Here is a 15,871-nt window from a genome sequence, read left to right on the forward strand (position 1 = left end):
ATTTTCCACTTTTTTGCTATTGCGCTATTGAAAGAATTGACAACTTGTTTTATTTTATTATATTTTGAATCTCGACATTCCCCAAAATGAAGTTTATCAATCACATACTCCAATACTGTAGCATTTTTAGAGCTTATCGTATTCTGTTGAGACCAAACAGTGAACAGTTCTCTTTTTGTAAATGACATTATACCTGAAACCAAACAATTCCAAATTTGTTGGCAACTTGTGGCACTCAAAGTCTATTTTATTACACGAAATTTGAGCTGAATTAACAAAAAAAATTAGATTCAGAGCAAACACGGGCAAACACCGATATATGCAGCCCGTTTAATCTGTTTTATTCAAATTTATACTTAATAAAAAACCGCACATTTTCGGAGAAAAAAAGGGCACCGTATTTGGTTTTTTAATTTGCAAATTACATTAAAATAAGTAGTACTTACCCAAACTCAATAAACAACACCAAAACTCTCAGATAATATACGCAACAAACTATTCTCTAAGACAATTCAAATATAATAACAAATATTGGTTCAATGACCCGTACAGTTGTTTCCGGAGTTTTCTTTTGTTTGTTGTCTTACCCCGGCCTACTCGATTAACGGAATCTGACAACAATCTGGGAAATGCTTAGCTGGAATATTGTCTTTAAGGTAACATATCCAAAAATCTCGAAAAGCAACTTATATTTTTGGAATTATTTCCTCTTAGTCAATTGAAAATGACCTCTGTGTGGCGCCCCCTACAAATAGGAATCATATGGACATCAAAATCAAATTCCTCATGTCAAAAAACTCAATTTTCATTCAAATATTGACGTTACTTTATAAATTATTTGGAAAAAATCTCGAAATAAAAATGAAACTTGTGCACCCGAAACTAAGAATTTTAGGACATACATCTGCAGAATATACTGCCGAAGTTTCCGGAATACAGCTCTGACCATCCTGTATAAGCAAGAAAAAAAAACGAAATCTGAAAAAAATAATTTTTGTACCTATTGTCTAAAGTTTCAAAAACATAAACCTATTTTTTTCTCTTATATTTTGTTTTTGTTTGTCTTCAAAAAACATCATATAAAAAATCATTTAGTTTTATGGCAGGTTTCCCTCTATTTTCTACCCTACTCACATAATATTATTCAAATATCGAGAAATTATCGTTCAAGACTTAGTCACAAAGCCCCGATTTGCTTGAGTAAAAATGCAAATATTCCTCTAGCGGAGAAAGTCATAACATATCAAGAGAAACGGCTATAAAGCCAGTATCCTCTTTCAGTATTTTATAGACTATACATAGTCACATTTTGATAAAATAGTTCCCGTTCCTGAATAATGTCTTTTATAGTTTTTTTTTTCTATTTTTTAAGTTGTTTGAAACTAAAAATAGGTATATTTTTTCAGATCTATTGTGGATACTCCACATTCTATTGGCTTGCTAGAAGACAACGTGGTATCCACCCTCACAAGTTGACTTCTGTTGCTCAGATACGACTTAAACTATTCGAGAGTTGATCCCCTGAACCCATAGTGCTGCAGTTTATTAATTAGGATCTTATGATTTACACAATCGAACGTCTCAGAAAAATCACAGAAAATTGTTGCTGTAGAATGATGGTTGTTTAGGCTGGAGTAAACTTTATTAAGGAGGGAAAACATAGCGTCATTTGTGGACTTGTTGCTTAGAAATCCCAATTGATATTCAGTAAGTATTTTGTACTTAAACAGAAAAGATACCAGCCTTCTTTTAACCAACCTTTCTATGATATTAGATAGCGTTGGAAGGAGTGCAATTGGGCGATAGTTACAAGCTTCATCTTTGTCTCCTCCTATGCAGAGGAATGATTATTGCCGTCTTAAGACATTTTGGAAAAATACCATTTTGGAACGACATGTTTATTAAAGTTGTTAGGTGATTAAGAGTGCTTTCTGGCAGATTCGAAAACATTTTTAAAGTTAGCCCGTCGCACAGTGCTTCGAACTTCGGCTCTAGAGGACAAAAACGCAAAACTTCTTTTTTATTGTAGGCAATTTATTCGAACTAGGTTTATTTGACACAAATGATGAGTACTCTCATTGTACTAAATGATGATGTTCTTAGTCCTACGTTTATGAAAAAAAATCTTATAAATAATAAAAATGTTGGAGCTGTGTTCCATCTAAAGGAAATAATAATTTATAGTATGAAAACGGTGTAAGTATTAAATAAATCCCTGTGATAAAAAAAGAATTGAAATAACATTAGAACATGATTCCTACAATATAAGTCTAATATAAGATAAAAATGTTTTTCTTTGAAAAACAAACAATGAAATAATGAAAAAGAAACATTAATGTTATATTTAATTAAAAAAAACTTAAGATACTATAATTTTACTTTAGGAAAACAAAATGCATAGACGTAACTACTCTGATTCAGAAGAATCATTGCTGACAGAATCTTCCATATTTATAGTATCCAAATCACAGGTAGATGAAGTATCCTCACATGTAAGATATTTCTGTACATCATTTTCTAATATGTTACTTTTTAGCGTTGTTACTGTTTTTTTTGTTGGTATGAGGGGTTCGGATGTTAATAGTTACCTCTTTAAACCATATCCATATAATATCTTTTCCTTTCCTTGGGTATGAGGTTTTATAATAAATTGAAGATGGAAACTTTTTTATGCGACGTTTCGCTCCAACATAGTGGGATTTTTCAGGCATAATTAGTGTCTCATCTGAGTGGAAAGTTCATCAATATCTAATAAAGAACACATTTTTTGAAATATAAATAATTTTGAGTTCTTGTCCCTATGATCAAGACAAGTATTAACCAGATCGGCATTGCTTATCAATTTTACTCCATCTGAAAAGTATTGTAAAATAAACTTCGTCGCAAGCAGACGCAGGTGAACTATACAAAAATTAAAAGTGTATGAATATGGCAACAAAAATATTCAATAAATACGATATGTTTTGATATGTTTTTTTTAAATGCCTTTTTGAAGTTGGAAAACGTAAAATTTTTATACCCATTTAAGAATCATCTTAAAAAATAAATAAAAACTAAACAATCACGAACTTATTTAAAAATATATTTAAAGTACATACCTTGTTTAACAATATCCATAGTGGCTTTCAATTAAGTACGTACCGCTTAACTCCATAATATACAGAACTACTATGAATGTTATTCTTTTCACTGATAAGATAATGATCGCAACATTTATTTTTAGTAAAAATATTTGCTAACAAAAAACGCTGTTTATGAAAAATAATATACAGGATGGTTGAACATTGCTATAAGTATAAAATTACATATTCAGATATTATTAAATTTTAACTTTTTTTTCGATTTTTGTCCATGGGACGAAGCACTGTGCGTCGGTCCCAGTAGAGGATTTATTTTTGATGGTATTAATTGTACAACATTGCATCTAATTATCATGTCCAATCTTTAAACGGAAAACGTCGCCGGCAGACAACACGGCTGTGAGGGACGTCATACGGTTTTCCCATCCCCCGTGTTCCACGTCAAAAACGCGACCTTAATTTCATAACAGCCCGACAAAATATTCTTAAGCCATCCCCTCCAACGTTGCTCTTCTGGTTCTTTCGCCCTACGCATCAGACCTTTTGGCCAGGGGGTAATTAGTCCAATTATAGCGAATCAGAGACCTGACAAGTTGAAATCTAAACAGAGAGAAATCGCTAGATGCGTTTATTTTTATTTTTTTTTGTTATTTAATTTTTTGTGTAATATTAGCAATTAGAGATTTTGTAGTTTTATTTTGCAATAATTTCTGGGAGCTTATTTGATATAAATGGTACAGAAATAAAACGAGGGATGGCCATTTTTGTCGAAATCGAGATTACTCCCTCACAATCTGTTGATAACTCTACTTTAACATGAATGATAATAAGCTTCGTAAAATCAAAAGGGACTATTTTCAGAATAATGTCGTTAATTTACCTAGAAGATATTTGGTTCTGCTTATTAGAATTCGTTTAGTATACACAAAACTTACCCATGAACAATTCTTTAAAGGACAGAATCAGCCCATATGCGAAAAATGTAATCTATACTAATATAGACTCACTGATTAATAGGGTGAAGCGAAAAAATGAATTTTATATATGCAGTACGCCTGACTCTGTAAAGTACGGAGAACTTTAAAATAATCATTTAAAAATTAAAACGGAAATTTTTCGACACCCCCACCGCCCCTTACAACCCTTCACTTTTATTTTTCACATTTTCGCGCTGTGGTGGTGAAAATAAACATTAACGAAGAAAAATCATTTACAAAAAATGTTTGTTTTTAGTAAGACAAGTATTTTGCAAGCTCAGGAGTAGTGTAAAAATAAATAAATAAATAATACATTTTTCTTTCACTTTAAAACTTATTGCGTTTTTGCCCGTAAATAGTATAACTTTTTATTTCAAAATAGTTTGTGCCATTACCTATAAAATATAATGACCTTTAGGACCGACTTTTTATGGGCGAAAAAGACAAGAAGCCCACTTTTACAGATAACAGAAAAAGGGCAATAGTAGAAGAACATGTTGTGTTGGTAAAAAGAACCTATAGATCAAAATATATTGGTCACATATACTTCTGGATCTTCTTCAAGTATATTAGCATATAATAAACCAGATTAGAAAAAAAACTGGATCGTCCTCTTCAATGGTTTGTTTGCATGTTGCATGCTAACGAGCTTCCGTTGCGTGACATCTTTTATTAAATCTTGACGGTCAAACATCTGGTCCCAAGGGCATTTAGAGGTCCTACTTTTAAGTAGCTGTAAAAACTGCCCATTGTAAAATTTTCCAAAAATAGACTTTGAGTTACCGAATATGGAAATTAAGCACAGAACAAAGATATTTATATGACATGTGCGTTTCAATAAGAAGTGGAAATTGCTCTGAAGGGCTGTCAAAAACGTGATTCTGGAAAATTAGTGCACTCTCGCTGGTTGACTACAGTAAACAGAATTTTGCGCCTATACGTAGCTACGCCGTCAAATCCTGATCAGAATTTGGTACCATTCTGAGAAGAATTCTCAGAAGATTCTGAGAAGAATTCTCGATTTTTTAATAATCTGGTTTAAAATTTGACGCTGACGACTACTATGATTTAATTGAATGACAAAGTTTGCGTTATAATGAACCCTCTGTAACCAGAAAGCTGACCGTAGAACTAATAAAAAAGAAGTGATAGAAAACCAGAAGATTCATCTTTAGCACATCAGAAATTACTCTTGTCATACCCAAGCAGTAGAACGGGCAGTAAAGATGGTAACTGAAGCATCCATTACGGTTTGCGGCTATGAAAGGAGGGATGGAGTCATAAGAAGCAAACTATAAATTCAAGAACGTTGATGCCTAAATTTGAATCAAAAAAGAATTTTAAAACCAAATAATTGTTCTTTAAGCTTATGTTATTATTTTATTTTGTTTTGTCTTATTTTTCAATTAATTTTTTTTCTTTAATACAAATATTTTCTTAAAAATTCGTCTTTTATTACTTTGCCCTCGTGGAGATAATCACAAAAAAAATAGTGCATTCAAAATACATACCTTTTTGAGTAGAAAGCTATTGTGGACACTCAAGCATTATCACTTTAAAACAACTCCGATTTTTTTAAAATTGGCTGTGGCGGTGGAGGGGGGAGTCGTAGAAAAAGTTTATATACAAAAATACTACTATTTCGATAATAAATCTTTCTCATACTCAGGCGAGATCATTTTCAACAAAAAAATCTGAATCAATTTTTAAGTTGACTGTGGCGGTGGAGGGGGAAATTAAAAAAACAAAACAAAAATACGTGACGCCTTATTTTTTCATATCACAGCTATTGTCCGGTCAGGAAACTTAATTTTCGAAAACAAAAAAATTCTCACCTATATGGTCGCTCCACCCTACTGATTAATCATGGTCTTGCTCAAACCATTCAACGTAAGAAGCTCAATTTTGGCATACAGGTTGATTCTAGGGTGTAGAGGTTCGATAAGAAGGTATTTTTTAAAATTCCAGTTCCAAGGGGGTGAAACCACCCCTCAAATATTACAATATTTTTTATTTAAAAAACGGTCAAGTTTCCGAAAAAACGCTTAAACACGTATATTTTATTTTGTTTCTTACATATTTAATTTTTTTTTTAAAATGTATACAGGGTGTTTCGAAAAATCTGGTGATTGATTAATCACGATCCTGCTTAAAGCGCTTGACGTAAAAAGCTGATTTTTGCAAAACGGATTGAGTTTAGGGTGTAGAGGTTCGAAAAGAAGGGATTTTTCGAAACTCGAATTCTAAGGGGGTGAAACCACCCCTCAAATATTAGAATATTTTTTATTTAAAAACCGGTGAGTTTTTCCGAAAAACTCTTAAACACGTATATTCTATATTGTTGTTTTACATATTTTAAGATTTTTTAAAAATTTATACAGGGTGTTTCATAAAATATGACCATTAGTTTTTCAATCACGCTTGACGTTTAAAGCTGATTTTTGGCAAACGGATTGACTGTGGGGTGTACAGGTTCGATAAGGAGGGGTTTCTCGAATCTCAAATTCCAAGAGGGTGAAAACGCCCCTCAAATATGACAATATTTGTTATTTAAAAAACGGTTAGTCTTTCGGGAAAACGCTTGGATACGCATAATTTATTGTTTTTTTATATTATTGGGTGTTTCAAAAAGTTGGGTAATTAATAAAAAAATCTTAAAAAAATCGTATTTTAAATTTCAATCTAGAGTTGGCTGTGTTAAAATACCTAATTTTTAATTAAGGAGCATTGGACAAATATGTTTGCTCGTCTAATGTTTTTCGTGTCTTGTCCTAGCCGGTCGAAAGATGCCCTAATCGTATTTTTAATCATATCTCAATTTTTTCAAATGGAATGAGGGTGGCTCATTAGCATATTAGGGAAAAAAATTACGAATTTTGTACCACACACTTGATATTTTGTTGACAAAGTTGACATATGAAATGTCATTCTATAAAAAATAAACGTGTGTGCCATTTAAAAATCAAAAGTTGTAATCATTTCAGGTGAAACAGGAAGTGACCGAAAACAATTTAATTCTTATTTGTTTCCGTCTCTTTCATCTCCGGTTGCCTACCTATACTCCCAAAAAACATTTTAATAAGTTAAAATTCCGTCCGTTCCACCCGAGAGCAGGCAAAACCTTGGAGAGTTTCCTTTCCTAGTTTTATCCATATTCAATTTTATTTCTCGAAAGTTTGTCAGTCGTGGAAACCCCTAGGGAAAAGGCGTGGGGGTGGGGTACGCCAATGGAGCGGCCCTTCGGCCAGAAAGGACTGCGTTTATTACAAAATAAACGAAGGTAAGAATGATACACCCTTTCCTTGTAATTAATTAATAGATTTTCACTTAGAGCGGGACTTATTCTTCTCGGTAGCCGGTTCTCTTGTTGTGTCGAGGCGAGATTAAATTTTAAACGAGTCAAAGTGGGACCGGAAATGAAGAAATTGCGTTTTCATTTTAGGGAATTTGATTAATTTTCGTGTTTTCTGCAGTTATATTAGATTTTTTGAGGTTATTATTGACTTATTCTTCTTCTGTTACTTAATCAGATCTATTATAGTTCTCTATACAGGGTGGTCCGAACTGTATTCCGGAAACTTCGGTAGTATAGTCTGTCCAACGAGAAGATCCTTGACAGTGATAGATGTGTCTGTCATTTTAATTTCAAAGTAGTTTATTTTATTTTACAAAGAAATAAGTTGGTACAACTGGAACGCATAGCAGGAAATTATTATATTTAAAATTTGACTGACAAGTGATTACTTCAAAATATTGTGAAAAAACTGTATAAAACTGAAAAAATGTAATCGAGTTATTTAATTTAATAAAAAAAGGTATGTGTTAATACAAAACAAACAAGAACAAGACACCACATACCAAAAAAATATAAAAAAGAACTATTTCTTACTTTCAAGCTTTATGGAACTTCCCGCATTTATGATTATATTTATCAATATAACTTATGTACAAATACAAATTTGTAATATTCGGCAGGAATAAATAAAACAACATAAATAAAACAAAGTAGTTTTATTATTAATAACATTTACCAAATTTTATGGGTACCTTAAAGGTTGATTAATTAACTTTAATCTTAATTTTTTAAACCAGTACCTTTGGCATTATTTTTCTTGTGCAGTACTAAAATCCATTATTTACGTATCGTGTGATGTCGATATTTTACAGCTACTCCAGTTTTTAGTATGTGTTTAGTATGGTCCTTCTACCATATTCGAGATGCACTTATCTCACGACGAGATGGTATACGAACTTTAATGATGATAACTTTATTGGTGTATAAGACTTTTGCCTGGCAGCGAAAGTATTAACCATAAACTGTGCTCTGGGTCTACAGTTAATTTTCACTCGATTTTTCCTCCACTTGACTTCAAAAGACACAAAACACACGTAATAACACGAATCAAAATGCATCATCTTCCAAAACGCAGGGTATTTGACAAAACTGACAAAGTTGACACAAAATTATAACCTCTAATTTGGGCAAGACTTTGACAAGCGTCAAAAAATCAAAGGCGAGTTCATACGCATCGGCGTCCGTTTGTCGTTCATCGTTCCGTCAAACCAATAAAATTGAAATACGATCTGTTATTTTTTGAAATAAAACCAATAAAACTGGTTAAAAACAACAAGAGACGACGTATGACGGATTTATATTTAAACCCATCCATAGTTAACTTAAAAATTATTAGAAACTTTTTTTAGTCAAATAAATAGATTGGTATGGGACGTCATCTGCTTTTCTTCTGTCATCGTCTGTCGAAATCTTACCTGAGAAAAAAAAACAGAGTATATATTCTGCAGATAAAAATAAGTAAAAAAGTTCGTATGAATGTATGTCCTAAAATGCTTAGTTTCAGAGATACAGGGTGTAGAAGTTTCATTTTTATTTCGATTTTTTCCAAATAATTTCTGAAGTAAGGTCGATATTTGGATGAAAATTGGTGTCTAGGCGTTTTTTGATATGAGAAATTTGTTTTTGATGCCAATATGACTCCTACTAGTAGCGTATAACTTTTTGTCCGTACCTGTATAAAATTACCGAGGGAAAAATATAAATCTCTGTGACTTTTTACGTAAAAAATACCTCTTTGTAAAAATCGTTACGAGCAACCGTTCTCAAGATATTTAGAATGGAAATAGTCAATACATGTCATTATTGACGAAAAATAAACACGTTGAGTAGATAGATTATTTCCCTGAAATAATAAATTTGGGAAATTTTTATTCCTTTAAATTAATAACAGATTTTTCATAAATTTTTCTGCAAAAAAATTATGACAGAACAGCTTTCAAATTTATAATCTCAGTCTAATAACTATTTAGTCAACATGTTTAATTTATGTCAATGATGAAAGGTAATGATAATTTCGATCCCAAATATCTCGAAAACCAATACTCGTAGCGCGCTAACAAGTTAAATATATGGTATTTTGTAAAAAAAATATATTTTAAAATGTTGTTCCGGTTAGTTTATTTTCCGAAACTAGGGGAACACGGGGTAAATCAGACCGCGGGACGTAATTCCCCCAGTCACGTCCCCCAAACCTCTGTTTTAATTCGTGTTTCGGACGTGCACTACCCCCCACCGATTAAAAACAAATTATCGAATATTAACCTCTCTTAACCGGTCCGACACAGCGCGTATTTCTGTACAGAGAACTTTCCTTGGGCGGCATCACGTCCCGGTCAGCAGCCAGCCGCGATTAATTAGACAGAAAGGCACCAGGGGAGCGCGGCAAGGGGGGGGACAGGGTGGTAGTTTCCAACGGAACGGGCAAACAGCAGTTCGAAACAGCTGACATTTTGAAAACTTGACGCGAACGCTCTACCCGATTTATATTTAATAATCAAACAATATGTTTGATCTGAAAGGGCCTGGCCGGTCGGGCACACAACTCAGCAACAAACTATGATTTACAGTGCCCGGGCTGAAGAACTAGTAATTGGTGCTGTCGGAGGCTGTTTTGAAGAGTGGGAGGTGGGGGAGGGTTCAAGGGAGGAACGTGAGGGTTGAATTTAACGGTTTTTGGAAAGTTTCGGGGTTTGGTTTATGGCACGGATGCGATATTGTATTTGTTTTAGTTCGAGTCAAAATAAGTTTAACATTTTCAACGGTTCTTTAAATACGAGAATGTACAGGGTCCGGCAAAATAGCGTCGGGCATCTGTAGTTCTCAGAATAAAAAACTTGGGAATTTTGTTTAAGTGAAAACTTAAATTATGTACTAGGATGTATTTCAGGAAAATATTTTAACTTCATCAGGATGGCTCCAAACATGTGAATGAATAGAGATAATTTCTTTAAATGGAACACCCTGTATATTACACTCTACATAATCCTAAAATATGAGATATTTATTTAATTTCGAGATATTAATAAACAAATAAAAATATATATTTTTTGGCCTTTCTTAAAAAAAATATTAAAAATACAAGAACGGTCCTGAAATCAAAACTATATTAGGTATTTACTTTTACTTACTTTACTATAAATATCGTTATCTTAAATCATACAGGATGTTCTTAGTGTGTTTTGCAGATACTCGCGGTATTATTTCATAAATATGGCCTTTCAACATATTGTAAGTAAAAATTAAAAACAAATTAAAAAATAATCATACTGAAAGTTTGATTTTTTTTTTGTTTTACTTCATTAAGTAATTATTGTTAATTTTGAAGTTTAATTTGATATAATCTCATTTTAACAGAACGTCAATGGCTTTTATAGGCGTATCTGTTTAAAAAAAATAAAGTGTTCTTGAATAGTTGTATTCAGATTTTTGAAAATTGTTTTTCTTTGCTTCTTTGTGTTTTTTTTGCTATCGACGCGACGGGAAGAGTTCGGAAAAAAAAGAGACGGAAACCTTCCCGAAACGTTAAGCATTTTTTTGTCCGTTATGCAGATTTAAATCCCTGCTGACAAATTGGTCTCCACTGGATTAAGGTAGCAGCGTTTACAAGATATTTTTTATTTTGTAGATTTTCTTGTAGTACAAGTAGCGAAATATCCATAAGAATTTTTTAACGTGATGAATCCGCCACAGGGGTATAGGCATTAACTTATATTTACTTCTTTTTTTACGATCTACGCTTGCGACACCTGGACACTTAAAACGGACATCACAAGGAAACTAAAGATCGCACAATGCTCAGTGGAATAAAATATGCTGGGAATAACCAAGAGAAACCGTAAAAGAATAGAGCAGATACGACAAAAGACCCAAGGTCATCCACAGATATGATATTAGGAAATTAGCAAGCATAACTTGGGTTTATCATAGGTAAAAATAGACAACAATAGATTCAACTACAAAGAGAGTATGTGAGGGAGGCTACATCATAATTGGAAATGGTTGAATAAGCTGAAAATAATGATGATGATGATGATATTTTTCCTTTACTAAAAACCGGTTATATTCTTTAATTATTCTAACCCTTTCTCATAACAAAAACACCCCTCGCGTGCGTAACTCTCAGTCTTGACATTTTTATCTCGACATTTTCTTCGAGACCAACTCTTTCCCCCCCCTCCCCCACCCCTGTTACTTCCGGCGTCCGCTGAAGGAAAATCGGAGAAAATTGTGAAAATCCTCATCCTCGGGATCTCTCTAAATCATTCAGAGGAAGAGTTTACGGGCGCCACCCAAGCTGACGTTTTAATTTTCGTTTGCGAGGAACGTTTTCATCTCGTCCGCCATGATTGTTAATTAATTAATAAGTTAAAAGTTGCGGATGAGGGCCAGGAGTAAGTAAGTAAGTGGGAGAAGGGTTCCTTGCGCCCTTTTCTCAAGTTCTTTACGGCCGGATGTCGAAAATTGGGGAGTCCGGCGTAAATACGGCCAAAATATTTGCCGGGATCGCTTTTAAACATGTCTTGTAGTGCAGTTTATGAATTCGAAAAGGCGTTGTTGCCGGTGGATTCAGAATTTCTTAAAATTAATGAACGTTAATAATTTATTGCTCAAAAAATGTTAGTCGACAGAATTTGAATGAGGCGTTCACAACGTCAATCTTTGACAGTGACTTCAAAGAAATGCTTATCGTAATAAGATAAATTATGAATGTCTCTCCAAAAAATTCTATATGGGTATTTCAGGGACAGGGATAAGAGTATTTGGGCCGAAAACTAAATACTCCGAACCAATGGGCACCAACCCCAGTATCCTTCAGGCAGAAATTTGCGCTATCGAAAGATGCGTACAATTTATCTTAGATAGGAACTATCGAAAACAGGAAATTGCCATCCTTTCCGATAGTCAAGCACCACTTAACGCGATCAACTCAGTAACCATCAATTCGAAGTTGGTCAAAGAATGCCTAGAGAAGCTCAACAAATTAGGCAAAGAAAATAAAGTCCTCCTACTCTGGGTGCCTGCTCACCAAGGGATAGAAGGCAATGAAAAAGCAAATGATCTAGCTAGAAAAGGAGCGAACACTCCACTAACTGGACCAGAACCGTTCTGTTTTCCAAACGGGAACCAACTGAAAGCGAAACTGAAGAATCTGGAAGATTCCATCCGTAACTTGGAATGGGTGTCCTCCAACGGTCTAAAACACTCGAAAAAGTTCCTTAGAACTTATGACCGAGAAAAATCCTTGATTTTCCTTGATAATCCTTGATTTTCCTTGGTTTTCCTTGATTTAAGTAAAAACAATCTTCGGATTGTCACGGGGTTTCTAACAGGACACTGTCTCCTCAACGAACACCTCAGTAGGCTGAGACTGAGAAACCACGGCAAATGCAGATTTTGTGGGGAAAATGGGGAAACACCAGAACACCTTATCACTGAGTGCGCCGAGACGACGACCATTCGTGACATGAACCTTGGTACGTCTGATGTCGAGGATGGAGAGCTGGCCTCTGTGGAGCCGTCTCAGATACTGGCTTTTGTTAATGCATTGAGACTGTATGATGAGTTATAACTCGTTATAACTCAAGAAAGGGGAACACACAATAGATCTATAAGGTCGCGGTGATTAACTCCCCTCCTAAACATTCTACATGGGTATTTCGCCACTGCATCAAACACTTCTGCGTTAATCCAAACGGAAACTACTTGTCAGAAGTTAGGTTTACAGATATACAAATTTGCCTAACGAGCAAAAAAATGCTTAACGTTTCGGAAAGTTTGTCTCTTTCCGTTGTCGCAAACAAAAAATAAAGAAAAAAACTATTTAAAATATTTAAATTCAACTATTAGAGAATACTTTAGTTTTTTAAAACAGATACGTCTACAAAAACCGTCGACGTTCTGTTTAAATGACATTATACCAAGTTAAACTTCAAAAGTAACAATTACAACCTGATAACACTTACTTATAAGGTAAAACCAAAAAACTTCAAACTTTCTGTATGATTATTTTTAATTTGTTTTTAATTTTTTCGTATGTTATGTTCTTTAAAATCAAAGAAGCGATTGCTATATATATTACTAACATCTACAGTTGCATGAGCAATACCTCTAATATAATATAAAATATAAAATAATAATATAAATTTATCGCATTCACATAGTATTTTCTTATATTACATTTTTTGTTTGTTGCTCAGTATTCATTGGTTTAGTGTGTGATAAAATGGATCTAAGTGTATTTTGTGTTTTGAAAGATGTTTGTATGTTATATTGTTTTCCTATCTTTCTTATTTTTTTTGAAACGCCTCGTATGCATGGAATTGTAAGTTTTATATATTGTGTAACGCTATCATTGTGTGTATTTTGTCTATGATTTGGGGTTTTTATTTAAAAATAATTAAAAAACGGTAAGCAAGTTATTACTAAATATTAGTTTAATATATTCAGAGAAAAGTTAATGATGTATAAATATTTTTATTGGTTCAAAATAATTCCAATTTTAATACAGTAATTAGCGGTTTAATAATAACCAGTGAAAAGTTTCATAATTTCACTTGGCACGACTGGCATTTCTTCAGCAATCAATTAACATTTCATTAATTAATAAAAACCCGACCCCATCAGGGTCGTTAATGAATTCCAAGCAGCGGCAGACCCTCGGGCACTAAATTTCACTTTTCTTGTCTAGACCCTTGCCCCCTGCCTCCCTTTCTGCCTCATTTGAATTAGATTTTTGTTGACTTTACACAATGAATGCCCCCACGGCCCTTCCTTATTACAATGTCTTAATTGTTTTGGTCGAGATTGGGCTGGACCCTTTCGTCCTGCGGTAGTTAACATAAAGGCCCTTTTCTTATGTATACGTATACATACCTAGATCCTAGATGCTTACCGAGGAGGGACGGGTAATACTCCTTTACTCATTTTCAGTTCAGTTTTGTGGTTTGCAATATGAGTTTGTTATTTTGTATTTGAGAAATTTCATTTGTAGGTTATGTGTATTGCGGTTGTTGTGTGTATTTTAAGTAAGCAACGATATAGAGAATATTTATCTTCTCGTCCTTACTGTCCCCTTTCGATTAAAACAGCATGCTACATAAAAAATAGAATTTATTAATTCAAAAATCATAATTTTACTTGATACGATTATCATTTCTTCGCTAATGATTTAATAATTTTTTTTTCCATAGCAACTGTTAAAATTGCCTTATATCTATCAAAAATAGTAGATAAAACAGTACTTCAACAGCAAGGTTAGATTAAATGATACTTTAACAGCGAGGATAGGCTAAAAACTTTATTCCTTCTCGCACGTTTTTTAATTGCCTCCATTTTCGAAAATTTTTGTATTCCTTTTCATAAGTTATTCGGGATTTAAATGGAAGTAGTTTGGATAAGGCTGAGGCGAATCATAGTTTCATAATTGTCGATTTTCCAAAGAAATAAGTACATGTATATTATTTCGTATATTTTTCTTTTTATTGATTTTATGGAAAGCACTGTTCATTAAAATGCTGTATCCTATGTTATAGGGCTTGTTTCTCTCTACAATTTTCTGTCTCACAATGTACCTTTTGAGTCGGGGAAGGGATCATAGTTTCATAGTTGTCGATTATCGAAAGAAATCAGTATATGTATATTATTTCGTATATCTTTCATTTTATTGATTTTATGGAAAGCGCTGTTCATTAAAATGTTGAATCCTATGTTATAGGGCTCGTTTCTCTTTACGATTTCCTGTTTCACAATGTACCGTTTGTGTCCGGGAAGGGCTTATAGTTTCATAGTTGTCGATTTTCTAAAGAAATCAGTACATGTATATTATTTCGTATATTTTTCATTTTATTGATTTTATGGAAAGCAGTGTTCATTAAAATGTTGTATCCTATGTTATAGGGCTTGTTTCTCTCTAACCAATTTTCTCTCTAAAACTATTTGTCGCCTCAGCCTGAATATCTGTTGGTAATTTACTTATTTGCAGTAGAGGTATATAATAAAATTATATAAGGATTCTTGCCACTTAACTGCTAATATAGAAATTTAATTCTACGCTGTGTTTGTCATAATGCGGATCAACCTGCTCTCACTACCGGTTTCGGAGCCCGATACGGTATAACCGATACTTTCCGACAAGTCGGAATTAACTATCTCTGCGCTGTGGTTGTCATTTTGTGGATCTCCCAAGCTCACCTGATGATGGAGTAGGGCTCCGAAACCGGTAGTGAGAGCAGGTTGATCCGCATTATGACAAACAGAGCGTAGAATTAAATGTCTATATTAGCAGTTAAGTGGCAAAAATCCTTATATAATTTTATTGCATGTATACATGTAGGATACAATAATTTTAAACGATTCCAAACTCATTATTTCAACTGCTAACTTGTTGATTGGCATGCGTGGCATCGAAAAACCTCTCCGGCAATTCCGTTAAACGTTTTCTGTCCATTCCTCTCTCCTGC

The sequence above is a fragment of the Sitophilus oryzae genome, unplaced genomic scaffold (genome assembly GCF_002938485.1).
Source record: "Sitophilus oryzae breed Bouriz unplaced genomic scaffold, Soryzae_2.0 scaffold_1109_pilon_pilon, whole genome shotgun sequence".
In the NCBI taxonomy this organism is placed as follows: Eukaryota; Metazoa; Arthropoda; class Insecta; order Coleoptera; family Curculionidae; genus Sitophilus; species Sitophilus oryzae.